Raw genomic sequence first — 12,592 nt, 5'->3', positions numbered from 1 at the left:
TGCCAGATAATTGTTACTCAGGGCCCCAGAAACTTTACTTAGGGCCACAGAATTTTTACTCAGGGACAGACAGAATTGTTACTGAGTGCCAGAGAATTGTTACTCAGGGACAGACAGAATTGTTACGGAGTGCCAGAGAATTGTTACTCAGGGACAGACAGAATTGTTACTGAGTGCCAGAGAATTGTTACTTAGGGCCACAGAAACTTTACTTAGGGCCACAGAATTGTTTCTCGCACAGACACAGAATTGTTACTCGCACAGACACAGAATTGTTACTGAGGGCCACAGAACTGTTACTTGGGGCCACAGAAACGTTAATCAGGGACACAGAATTGTTACTGAGGGCCACAGAACTGTTACTTAGGGCCACAGAATTGTTACTCGCACAGACACAGAATTGTTACTCAGGGACACAGAATTGTTACTCAGGGACACATAATCGTTTAATTAAAGAGTATGTCAGACAACATGCAGAGGAGTGGCAGAGGAGGCAATGTTTTAGGAGCGAGCAGACGTGGCAGCAGAGGAAGGGGTCGAGGTAGCACTATTCGCAGCCAGAGGCCAGTGCTCCCGGTGTCATCCAGCGGTCGTGTCTCCACCGACAACCCTGCCGTCGTCGATTGGTTGGCTCGGTCGTCTTCCTCTTCCCAGGTCACCTCTGACACCTACAGCCAACGGTCGGTGGGTACGTCAGACACAACCGTTAGTTGGCATGGCCCGGGACCAAGCCCACTGAAATCACGTGTCCTCTACCTGCCCCTGTCCTTTGGTGTTCCCTCACCAAGCGAAGTATTGCATGCTGTGGGCTCAGCCCCACTGTACAGTGAGGAAGAGCTAACAGAGGGCGGTCAGGAACGGGGGGAGACATCCGCCTTTTCAGCAGCCAGGCGAAGAAGTAGTGGCGAGGAGAGTGGCTCGGTAGCCGGTCTAGAGACAGGTCTGTCTCCTGACCCAGACGCAGCCGAGGGGGCTAGTAGTGAGGCGGAGACCCTACTTGATGATGAGGAGGTTGATCGCACTTGGCAGCCTCGTCGTCATCAGGCAATTTCTTCCGCATCATCAGGAGAAGAGGGTGGCAGCTTGGCAGCGAGCAAAACAGTCGGTGGGTTGCCCAGGAGACAGCAGCAGGGTCGCAGCAGTGTCAGTGGAGCCAAACGGCCACGGAGTAGAGCACCAGCTCCACTGCAGCCTACCACCACGGCCAGTAGTGGTGCCGGTGTGCACGGAGGAAGCAGCAGTCAGCCAGTGAGGAGTATCGGGGGCAAAGTTTCCTACTCGGCGGTGTGGCAATTTTTCGTCAAGCCGCCCGAGGAAGTAAACGTAGCCGTATGTCGACTATGTGGCCAGAAAGTCAAGCGTGGCCAGGGGGCCCATGTTGGGATTATTTGGGCCATGTTGGGACAATGGGAGACCTCCCATTGCTGCTGTCTCCATCGCCACACTCTGCCATGTGCCACTTTCAGGTCTCCTCACACTGCTGGTGTGTTGAATTTTTTGACATAGGGTGCTGGCAGATTAAGGGCCTCCCATAGCTGCTGCCAGGCCCCTAATCTGCCATAGGCCCCTATATACCGCCTCCTCATGCTGCTGCCAGGTCCAGAGTCTCTCATGGGTCCCTGTACGGCCTCCCATTGCTGCTGTCTCCATCGCCACACTCTGCCATGTGCCACTTTCAGGTCTCCTCACACACTGCTGGTGTGTAGAATTTTTTGACATAGGGTGCTGGCAGATTACGGGCCTCCCATTGCTGCTGCCAGGCCCCTAATCTGCCATAGGCCCCTATATACCGCCTCCTCATGCTGCTGCCAGGTCCAGAGTCTGTCATGGGTCCCTGTACGGCCTCCCATTGCTGCTGTCTCCATCGCCACACTCTGCCATGTGCCACTTTCAGGTCTCCTCACACTGCTGGTGTGTTGAATTTTTTGACATAGGGTGCTGGCAGATTAAGGGCCTCCCATAGCTGCTGCCAGGCCCCTAATCTGCCATAGGCCCCTATATACCGCCTCCTCATGCTGCTGCCAGGTCCAGAGTCTCTCATGGGTCCCTGTACGGCCTCCCATTGCTGCTGTCTCCATCGCCACACTCTGCCATGTGCCACTTTCAGGTCTCCTCACACACTGCTGGTGTGTAGAATTTTTTGACATAGGGTGCTGGCAGATTATGGGCCTCCCATTGCTGCTGCCAGGCCCCTAATCTGCCATAGGCCCCTATATACCGCTTCCTCATGCTGCTGCCAGGTCCAGAGTCTCTCATGGGTCCCTGTACGGCCTCCCATTGCTGCTGTCTCCATCGCCACACTCTGCCATGTGCCACTTTCAGGTCTCCTCACACACTGCTGGTGTGTAGAATTTTTTGACATAGGGTGCTGGCAGATTACGGGCCTCCCATAGCTGCTGCCAGGCCCCTAATCTGCCATAGGCCCCTATATACCGCCTCCTCATGCTGCTGCCAAGTCCAGAGTCTGTCATGGGTCCCTGTACGGCCTGCCATTGCTGCTGTCTCCATCGCCACACTCTGCCATGTGCCACTTTCAGGTCTCCTCACACTGCTGGTGTGTTGAATTTTTTGACATAGGGTGCTGGCAGATTATGGGCCTCCCATAGCTGCTGCCAGGCCCCTAATCTGCCATAGGCCCCTATATACCGCCTCCTCATGCTGCTGCCAGGTCCAGAGTCTCTCATGCCATGTGCCACTTTCAGGTCTCCTCACACTGCTGGTGTGTAGAATTTTTTTGACATAGGGTGCTGGCAGATTAAGGGCCTCCCATAGCTGCTGCCAGGCCCCTAATCTGCCATAGGCCCCTATATACCGCTTCCTCATGCTGCTGCCAAGTCCAGAGTCTGTCATGGGTCCCTGTACGGCCTCCCATTGCTGCTGTCTCCATCGCCACACTCTGCCATGTGCCACTTTCAGGTCTCCTCACACACTGCTGGTGTGTTGAATTTTTTGACATAGGGTGCTGGCAGATTACGGGCCTCCCATAGCTGCTGCCAGGCCCCTAATCTGCCATAGGCCCCTATATACCGCCTCCTCATGCTGCTGCCAAGTCCAGAGTCTGTCATGGGTCCCTGTACGGCCTCCCATTGCTGCTGTCTCCATCGCCACACTCTGCCATGTGCCACTTTCAGGTCTCCTCACACTGCTGGTGTGTTGAATTTTTTGACATAGGGTGCTGGCAGATTAAGGGCCTCCCATAGCTGCTGCCAGGCCCCTAATCTGCCATAGGCCCCTATATACCGCCTCCTCATGCTGCTGCCAGGTCCAGAGTCTCTCATGCCATGTGCCACTTTCAGGTCTCCTCACACTGCTGGTGTGTAGAATTTTTTTGACATAGGGTGCTGGCAGATTAAGGGCCTCCCATAGCTGCTGCCAGGCCCCTAATCTGCCATAGGCCCCTATATACCGCTTCCTCATGCTGCTGCCAAGTCCAGAGTCTGTCATGGGTCCCTGTACGGCCTCCCATTGCTGCTGTCTCCATCGCCACACTCTGCCATGTGGCACTTTCAGGTCTCCTCACACACTGCTGGTGTGTTGAATTTTTTGACATAGGGTGCTGGCAGATTACGGGCCTCCCATAGCTGCTGCCAGGCCCCTAATCTGCCATAGGCCCCTATATACCGCCTCCTCATGCTGCTGCCAGGTCCAGAGTCTCTCATGGGTCCCTGTACGGCCTCCCATTGCTGCTGTCTCCATCGCCACACTCTGCCATGTGCCACTTTCAGGTCTCCTCACACACTGCTGGTGTGTAGAATTTTTTGACATAGGGTGCTGGCAGATTATGGGCCTCCCATAGCTGCTGCCAGGCCCCTAATCTGCCATAGGCCCCTATATACCGCTTCCTCATGCTGCTGCCAGGTCCAGAGTCTCTCATGGGTCCCTGTACGGCCTCCCATTGCTGCTGTCTCCATCGCCACACTCTGCCATGTGCCACTTTCAGGTCTCCTCACACACTGCTGGTGTGTAGAATTTTTTGACATAGGGTGCTGGCAGATTATGGGCCTCCCATTGCTGCTGCCAGGCCCCTAATCTGCCATAGGCCCCTATATACCGCTTCCTCATGCTGCTGCCAGGTCCAGAGTCTCTCATGGGTCCCTGTACGGCCTCCCATTGCTGCTGTCTCCATCGCCACACTCTGCCATGTGCCACTTTCAGGTCTCCTCACACACTGCTGGTGTGTAGAATTTTTTGACATAGGGTGCTGGCAGATTATGGGCCTCCCATAGCTGCTGCCAGGCCCCTAATCTGCCATAGGCCCCTATATACCGCTTCCTCATGCTGCTGCCAAGTCCAGAGTCTGTCATGGGTCCCTGTACGGCCTCCCATTGCTGCTGTCTCCATCGCCACACTCTGCCATGTGCCACTTTCAGGTCTCCTCACACTGCTGGTGTGTTGAATTTTTTGACATAGGGTGCTGGCAGATTAAGGGCCTCCCATAGCTGCTGCCAGGCCCCTAATCTGCCATAGGCCCCTATATACCGCCTCCTCATGCTGCTGCCAGGTCCAGAGTCTCTCATGGGTCCCTGTACGGCCTCCCATTGCTGCTGTCTCCATCGCCACACTCTGCCATGTGCCACTTTCAGGTCTCCTCACACACTGCTGGTGTGTAGAATTTTTTGACATAGGTTGCTGGCAGATTATGGGCCTCCCATAGCTGCTGCCAGGCCCCTAATCTGCCATAGGCCCCTATATACCGCTTCCTCATGCTGCTGCCAGGTCCAGAGTCTCTCATGGGTCCCTGTACGGCCTCCCATTGCTGCTGTCTCCATCGCCACACTCTGCCATGTGCCACTTTCAGGTCTCCTCACACACTGCTGGTGTGTAGAATTTTTTGACATAGGGTGCTGGCAGATTATGGGCCTCCCATTGCTGCTGCCAGGCCCCTAATCTGCCATAGGCCCCTATATACCGCTTCCTCATGCTGCTGCCAGGTCCAGAGTCTCTCATGGGTCCCTGTACGGCCTCCCATTGCTGCTGTCTCCATCGCCACACTCTGCCATGTGCCACTTTCAGGTCTCCTCACACACTGCTGGTGTGTAGAATTTTTTGACATAGGGTGCTGGCAGATTATGGGCCTCCCATAGCTGCTGCCAGGCCCCTAATCTGCCATAGGCCCCTATATACCGCCTCCTCATGCTGCTGCCAAGTCCAGAGTCTGTCATGGGTCCCTGTACGGCCTGCCATTGCTGCTGTCTCCATCGCCACACTCTGCCATGTGCCACTTTCAGGTCTCCTCACACTGCTGGTGTGTTGAATTTTTTGACATAGGGTGCTGGCAGATTAAGGGCCTCCCATAGCTGCTGCCAGGCCCCTAATCTGCCATAGGCCCCTATATACCGCTTCCTCATGCTGCTGCCAAGTCCAGAGTCTGTCATGGGACCCTGTACGGCCTCCCATTGCTGCTGTCTCCATCGCCACACTCTGCCATGTGCCACTTTCAGGTCTCCTCACACACTGCTGGTGTGTTGAATTTTTTGACATAGGGTGCTGGCAGATTACGGGCCTCCCATAGCTGCTGCCAGGCCCCTAATCTGCCATAGGCCCCTATATACCGCCTCCTCATGCTGCTGCCAGGTCCAGAGTCTCTCATGGGTCCCTGTACGGCCTCCCATTGCTGCTGTCTCCATCGCCACACTCTGCCATGTGCCACTTTCAGGTCTCCTCACACACTGCTGGTGTGTAGAATTTTTTGACATAGGGTGCTGGCAGATTATGGGCCTCCCATAGCTGCTGCCAGGCCCCTAATCTGCCATAGGCCCCTATATACCGCTTCCTCATGCTGCTGCCAGGTCCAGAGTCTCTCATGGGTCCCTGTACGGCCTCCCATTGCTGCTGTCTCCATCGCCACACTCTGCCATGTGCCACTTTCAGGTCTCCTCACACACTGCTGGTGTGTAGAATTTTTTGACATAGGGTGCTGGCAGATTATGGGCCTCCCATTGCTGCTGCCAGGCCCCTAATCTGCCATAGGCCCCTATATACCGCTTCCTCATGCTGCTGCCAGGTCCAGAGTCTCTCATGCCATGTGCCACTTTCAGGTCTCCTCACACTGCTGGTGTGTAGAATTTTTTTGACATAGGGTGCTGGCAGATTAAGGGCCTCCCATAGCTGCTGCCAGGCCCCTAATCTGCCATGGGCCCCTATATACCGCCTCCTCATGCTGCTGCCAGGTCCAGAGTCTGTCATGGGTCCCTGTACGGCCTCCCATTGCTGCTGTCTCCATCGCCACACTCTGCCATGTGCCACTTTCAGGTCTCCTCACACTGCTGGTGTGTTGAATTTTTTGACATAGGGTGCTGGCAGATTATGGGCCTCCTATAGCTGCTGCCAGGCCCCTAATCTGCCATAGGCCCCTATATACCGCTTCCTCATGCTGCTGCCAGGTCCAGAGTCTCTCATGCCATGTGCCACTTTCAGGTCTCCTCACACTGCTGGTGTGTAGAATTTTTTTGACATAGGGTGCTGGCAGATTATGGGCCTCCTATAGCTGCTGCCAGGCCCCTAATCTGCCATAGGCCCCTATATACCGCCTCCTCATGCTGCTGCCAGGTCCAGAGTCTGTCATGGGTCCCTGTACGGCCTCCCATTGCTGCTGTCTCCATCGCCACACTCTGCCATGTGCCACTTTCAGGTCTCCTCACACACTGCTGGTGTGTATAATTTTTTGACATAGGGTGCTGGCAGATTACGGGCCTCCCATAGCTGCTGCCAGGCCCCTAATCTGCCATGGGCCCCTATACCGACTCCTCATGCTGTGACGTTGCAACAAGGTGGAATTCAACCCTACATATGTTAGACCGCCTTTACGAACAGCAAAAGGCCATCACAGATTTCCTGATGTTAAAAGCGGATAAAGGTATTCCCTGTGTAACTTAGATGTCAGCCATTGGCAGCTCATGCGTGACACCTGCGCTTGCTCAGGCCCTTTGAGGAGGCCACGCTATTCGTGAGTCGGCAGGACTATGGGATGAACGACGTCATTCCTCTGTTGCACGTCCTGGAACAAATGCTGTTAACAATGGCTGGTCAGGGTGCGGTAGACGTGGCGCACAGATCTCAACGCCACATGACCCCTGTGGGGGCAGGACAGGAAGAAGAGGAGGAGGTAGAGGAGGACATTGGTGCTCAGGAATTATTGAGTGAAATGGGTGGTTTTTCCACTCAGCGGACAGGAGTGGAGGAGCAGGAGCATCTGGTAGAGGAGGAGGAGGAGGAGACAGAGGACCCAGACGCACCGTGGCAGTATGCTGTGGAGATGGAGGCAGGGAGTCCCTCGCATTCCTTGGCACAAATGGCCCATAGCATGCTCGGTTGCTTGCGTAGCGACAGCCGAATAATAACCATCAGACAGAGGGATGACTTTTGGCTGTCCACCTTGTTGGACCCTCGCTACCGTTCAAATATGGTGGCCTTTTTCACACCTGCTGAGAGGGAGGCCAAAATAACGTACTATAAAAACCACCTATGTAGTCAGCTGGTCTCTGCCTGTCTGCGCCAACGTCCATCCTCAGACACTGTGGGCCCTGTGCGCTCGCGTTCCGCTGCTATGGCAGCAGGGGAGGGGTGGGGTGGTAGGAGCAGTGGCAGCTCCACCAGCAGCGGCTGCCTCAGTCTGCAGTCGATGATGAGTAGCTTTCTTCACCAGCGCAGTGAGGAAACTACTAACCAGCCACAGCAGCAGCAGCAGCAGCAGCAGCAGCATCAGGTGGACCTGGAGCAGGACCTCAAACAACAGGCTTAGGCCTACTTGGACAGCACCCTGCCAACCGAGGTAGACAATCCCCTTGACTACTGGGCAACGAAACTTGACCTTTGGCCCCAACTAGCTGAATTTGCCCTTGAAAGGCTGTCATGCCCGGCCAGTAGCGTGGCATCGGAGCGCGTGTTTAGTGCGGCAGGAGGTATTGCAACTCCGCGGAGGACACGACTGTCCACCCAAAGTGTGGAGAGACTGACGTTTGTGAAAATGAATCAGGCGTGGATTAGTCTGGATTTCAAACCACCAGTTCCTGACACAACTGACTAAATCCGCCATGAATCATGCCCCAAACATGTGCCACTTTCAGGTCTCCTCACACTGCTGGTGTGTTCCATTTTTTGTCATAGGGTGCTGGCAGATTACGGGCCTCCCATAGCTGCTGCCAGGCCCCTAATCTGCCATGGGCCCCTATACCGCCTCCTCATGCTGCTGCCAAGTCCAGAGTCTCTCATGGGTCCCTGTACGGCCTCCCATTGCTGCTGTCTCCATCGCCACACTCTGCCATGTGCCACTTTCAGGTCTCCTCACACTGCTGGTGTATTCCATTTTTTGTCATAGGGTGCTGGCAGATTACGGGCCTCCCATAGCTGCTGCCAGGCCCCTAATCTGCCATGGGCCCCTATACCGCCTCCTCATGCTGCTGCCAGGTCCAGAGTCTCTCATGGGTCCCTGTACGGCCTCCCATTGCTGCTGTCTCCATCGCCACACTCTGCCATGTGCCACTTTCAGGTCTCCTCACACTGCTGGTGGGTTCCATTTTTTGTCATAGGGTGCTGGCAGATTACGGGCCTCCTATAGCTGCTGCCAGGCCCCTAATCTGCCATGGGCCCCCGTACCGACTCCTCATGCTGCTGCCAGGCCCGTAATCTGTCATGGGCCCCTGTTGTCGCTTGTTGGCATATTCCGCTCGTTCAGATGCTCCTTCTCCTGCTACTCCTCTTCACGGATTCCGTCAGCAGTCTTTCTTGGAATCCGTTTCCAAGAGACAACAGTTTGCGAGCACGCACCAGACAGTGCAGAAACTGAACGTCCTCCTGTCCAAGTTGCTGCTGCCAGGCTCATAATCTGTCATGCGCCCCTGTACCGCCTCCTCATGCTGCTGCCAGGTCCAGAGTGTGTCATGGGCCCCCGTACCGACTCCAAATGCTGCTGCCAGGCCCGTAATCTGTCATGGGCCCCTGTACCGCCTCCCCATGCTGCTGCCAGGTCCAGATTGTGTCATGGGTCCCTGTACGGCCTCCCATTGCTGCTGCCAGGCCCGTAATCTGCCATGGGCCCCCGTACCGACTCCTCATGCTGCTGCCAGGCCCGTAATCTGCCATGGGCCCCTGTACCGCCTCCTCATGCTGCTGCCAGGTCCAGAGTGTGTCATGGGTCCCTGTACGGCCTCCCATTGCTGCTGTCTCTATCGCCACACTCTGCCATGTGCCACTTTCAGGTCTCCTCACACTGCTGGTGGTTTCCATTTTTGTCATAGGGTGCTGCATGGCCTCCCATTGCTGCTGCCTCCACCGCCACACTGTGGCTCCACACTCTGGTTTTGGCCCCGTGACTGGCCAAATGAGTGAAGTGTGCGGTGATTCTAAGATCGACGGCACTCATCTGCATGTCATACTGCCTGACAGTATTATTTCTCTTCCCCAGCAGACTCCAAGGGCATTTAAATTAAAGGTACAGTGTTCAGCACTAATATTAAGTCTCTCTGAAGCCTAGAAACACCCTTTTTTAAGTTAAATTCACAGCGAATATATTCGACTCGAATCGAATTTTTTCTACGAATTCGCCGAATCAGTCGAATCGAATTTTTGAATACTTCGCTCATCTCTAATTCCCACCTCCAAACTTCACTGTTGGTGTTTTTGGGGTGATGTGCAGTGCCATTTGACCTCCAAACATAATGTGTATTATGGCATCCAAAGAGTTCAATTTTACTCTTATCTGACCGGACTATTTCAAATATATGTCAATATATTTGGGAAGAATATTTTTTAAATATATTTCAAATATATTTTTCTTCCATGTGGGATAATTCTGTTTGACACAAAAGATAATGGACTGAATGTGAACCTCACTACCAAATTGTTTTATGACCATTCTCACACCTGTGGCTCTCCCATGCCCCCATATTCCCTCATTCCATAGGTCTCCTCATTATCTGCTTATCTGAATAACATTAATTACCCTCTGTTGTTTTATTTTCTTGTGCTTAACATTTTTCTAATGCTTTGTGTATAAAGCCTTGTACACACTGTAATGTTTTTTTTCGTTCAGCCCAGCAGGCAGATGGCTGTACTAACACAAGAGGTGTTAGTACATCGATCTACCCTGCTTTGCTATTGTGTTCTAACAGGGGGACTCCCCCCACCAGAACATACCAGTGAGCGCTCGCTGCCATTGGCTGAGAGCATTGATTGGAAGCCAATCAGCAGACCTTTTTTCGGTAAAGCCATTTCGACAGAAGCCGGACGAATGTTTGGCTTCTGATGGACTGGCTGCCATACACAAGGGCCGAATGTCGGCCGGTGCCTGTTGAATCGGCAGATACCGCCCAATTTTCTGTCCATGTTTTTGGTGGTTAAGTACTGCTTGGACCAAAAAAGAAGGGAGTATACTCCAAATGTTTGAAAAATCAGCCGTTAGTGCATATTTAAAATAAATAAATAAATAAATAAATAAATAAAAAAAAAAAAAAATATATATATATATATATATATATATATATATATATATATATATATATTTACACAGTGGGAATCGAAAGTTTGGGCACCCCAGCTAAAAATTTGTATTAATGTGCATAAAGAAGCCAAGGAAAGATGGAAAAATCTCCAAAAGGCATCAAATTACAGATTAGACATTCTTATAATATGTCAACAAAAGTTAGATTTTATTTCCATCATTTACACTTTCAAAATAACAGAAAACAAAAAAATGGCGTCTGCAAATGTTTGGGCACCATGCAGAATTTATAGCATGCACTGCCCCCTTTGCAAAGCTGAGACCTGCCAGTGTCATGGATTGTTCTCAATCATCATCTGGGAAGACCAGGTGATATTAGTCTCAAAGGTTTTAAATGCCCAGACTCATCTGACCTTGCCCCAACAATCAGCAACATGGGTTCTTCTAAGCAGTTGTCTAGAAAAATGAAACTGAAAATAGTTGACGCTCACAAAGCTGGAGAAGGCTATAAGAAGATAGCAAAGCGTTTTCAGATGTCAATATCCTCTGTTCGGAATGTAATTAAGAAATGGCAGTCATCAGGAACAGTGGAAGTTAAAGCAAGATCTGGAAGACCAAGAAAAATATCAGACAGAACAGCTCGCAGGATTGTGAGAAAAACAATTCAAAACCCACGTTTGACTGCACGATCCCTCCAGAAAGATCTGGCAGACACTGGAGTTGTGGTACACTATTCCACTATAAAGAGATACTTGTACAAATATGGTCTTCATGGAAGAGTCATCAGAAGAAAACCTCTTCTACATCCTCACCACAAAAATCATCGTTTGAACTTTGCAAATGAACATATAGACAAGCCTGATGCATTTTGGAAACAAGTTCTGTGGATCGATGAGGTTAAAATTTAACTTTTTGGCCGGAATGAGCAAAGGTACGTTTGGAGAAGAAGGGGCACAGAATTTAATGAAAAGAACCTCTGTCCAACTGTTAAGCATGGGGTTGGATCAATTATGCTTTGGGGTTGTGTTGCAGCCAGTGGCACAGGGAACATCTCACGAGTAGAAGGAAAAATGGATTCCATAAAATTTCAGCAAAGTTTGGATGGTAACTTGATGCCATCTGTGAAAAAGCTGAAGTTAAAGAGAGGATGGCTTCTACAAATGGATAATGATCCTAAACACACCTCGAAATCCACGGGGGATTACATCAAGAGGCGTAAACTGAAGGTTTTGCCATGGCCTTCACAATCTCCTGACCTCAACATAATTGAAAATCTATGGATAGACCTTAAAAGAGCAGTGCGTGACAGACAGCCCAGAAATCTCAAAGAACTGGAAGACTTTTGTAAGGAAGAATGGGCAAAGATACCTCAAACAAGAATTGAAAGACTCTTGGCTGGCTACAAAAAGCGTTTACAAGCTGTGATACTTGCCAAAGGGGGCAGTACAAGATATTAACTCTGCAGGGTGCCCAAACTTTTGCAGACGCCATTTTTTTGTTTTCTGTTATTTTGAAAGTGTAAATGATGGAAATAAAATCTAACTTTTGTTGACATAGTATAAGAATGTCTAATCTGTAATTTGGTGCCTTTTGGAGATTTTCCCATCTTTCCTTGGCTTCTTTATGCACATTAATACAAAGTTTTAGCTGGGGTGCCCAAACTTTCGATCCCCACTTTGTATGTATATATATATATATATATATATATATATATATATATATATATATATCACAAACAGTACTAATCTGTGTTATTGCGAGTGCACTAATATGGTAACAACCAACTTAAGCTTGGTAAACACAGTTATACAAATAAAATCAAATGTGCTTTCTAGCGGTAGGAGCAGCCACACAAATCACCTCACCGGTCAGTGAACACAAGATCTAATAAATCACAGTTCCATTATTCCATAGTGGTCCTCTGCTCCTTAACTCTTCACCAAGGTAAAAAGATAATTAACCACTGTGCTTACTTTCTTGCCTTGGTGAAGGATTAGGAAAATGAGGAAGCACTACAGAACTGATTATTATTTGTACAGTATATATGGAACATAAGTATTATTGGAACATACCTGTACACATTGTATGCTAAATAAACATTTAGACTTTTCATACATCATTTGAATTGTTTCCTTACCTCCAGTCACACTACTT

The 12,592-nt window shown here is 51.0% G+C and overlaps 1 protein-coding gene across 1 annotated transcript in view; it reads left to right on the top strand.

The window, feature by feature from the left end:
* PDE6B (phosphodiesterase 6B) overlaps nucleotides 1-12,592 on the top strand; it is a 96,323-nt gene that overhangs the window by 43,215 nt on the left and 40,516 nt on the right. The gene's annotated exons all lie outside the window — the stretch shown is intronic.

The sequence above is a fragment of the Staurois parvus genome, unplaced genomic scaffold (assembly GCF_062004578.1).
Source record: "Staurois parvus isolate SC_StPar_1 unplaced genomic scaffold, SC_StPar_1.0 ptg000086l, whole genome shotgun sequence".
Lineage (NCBI taxonomy): Eukaryota > Metazoa > Chordata > Amphibia > Anura > Ranidae > Staurois > Staurois parvus.
The sequence above is the reverse complement of the archived record's forward strand: the minus strand, read 5'-3'. Positions and strand labels throughout refer to the sequence as shown.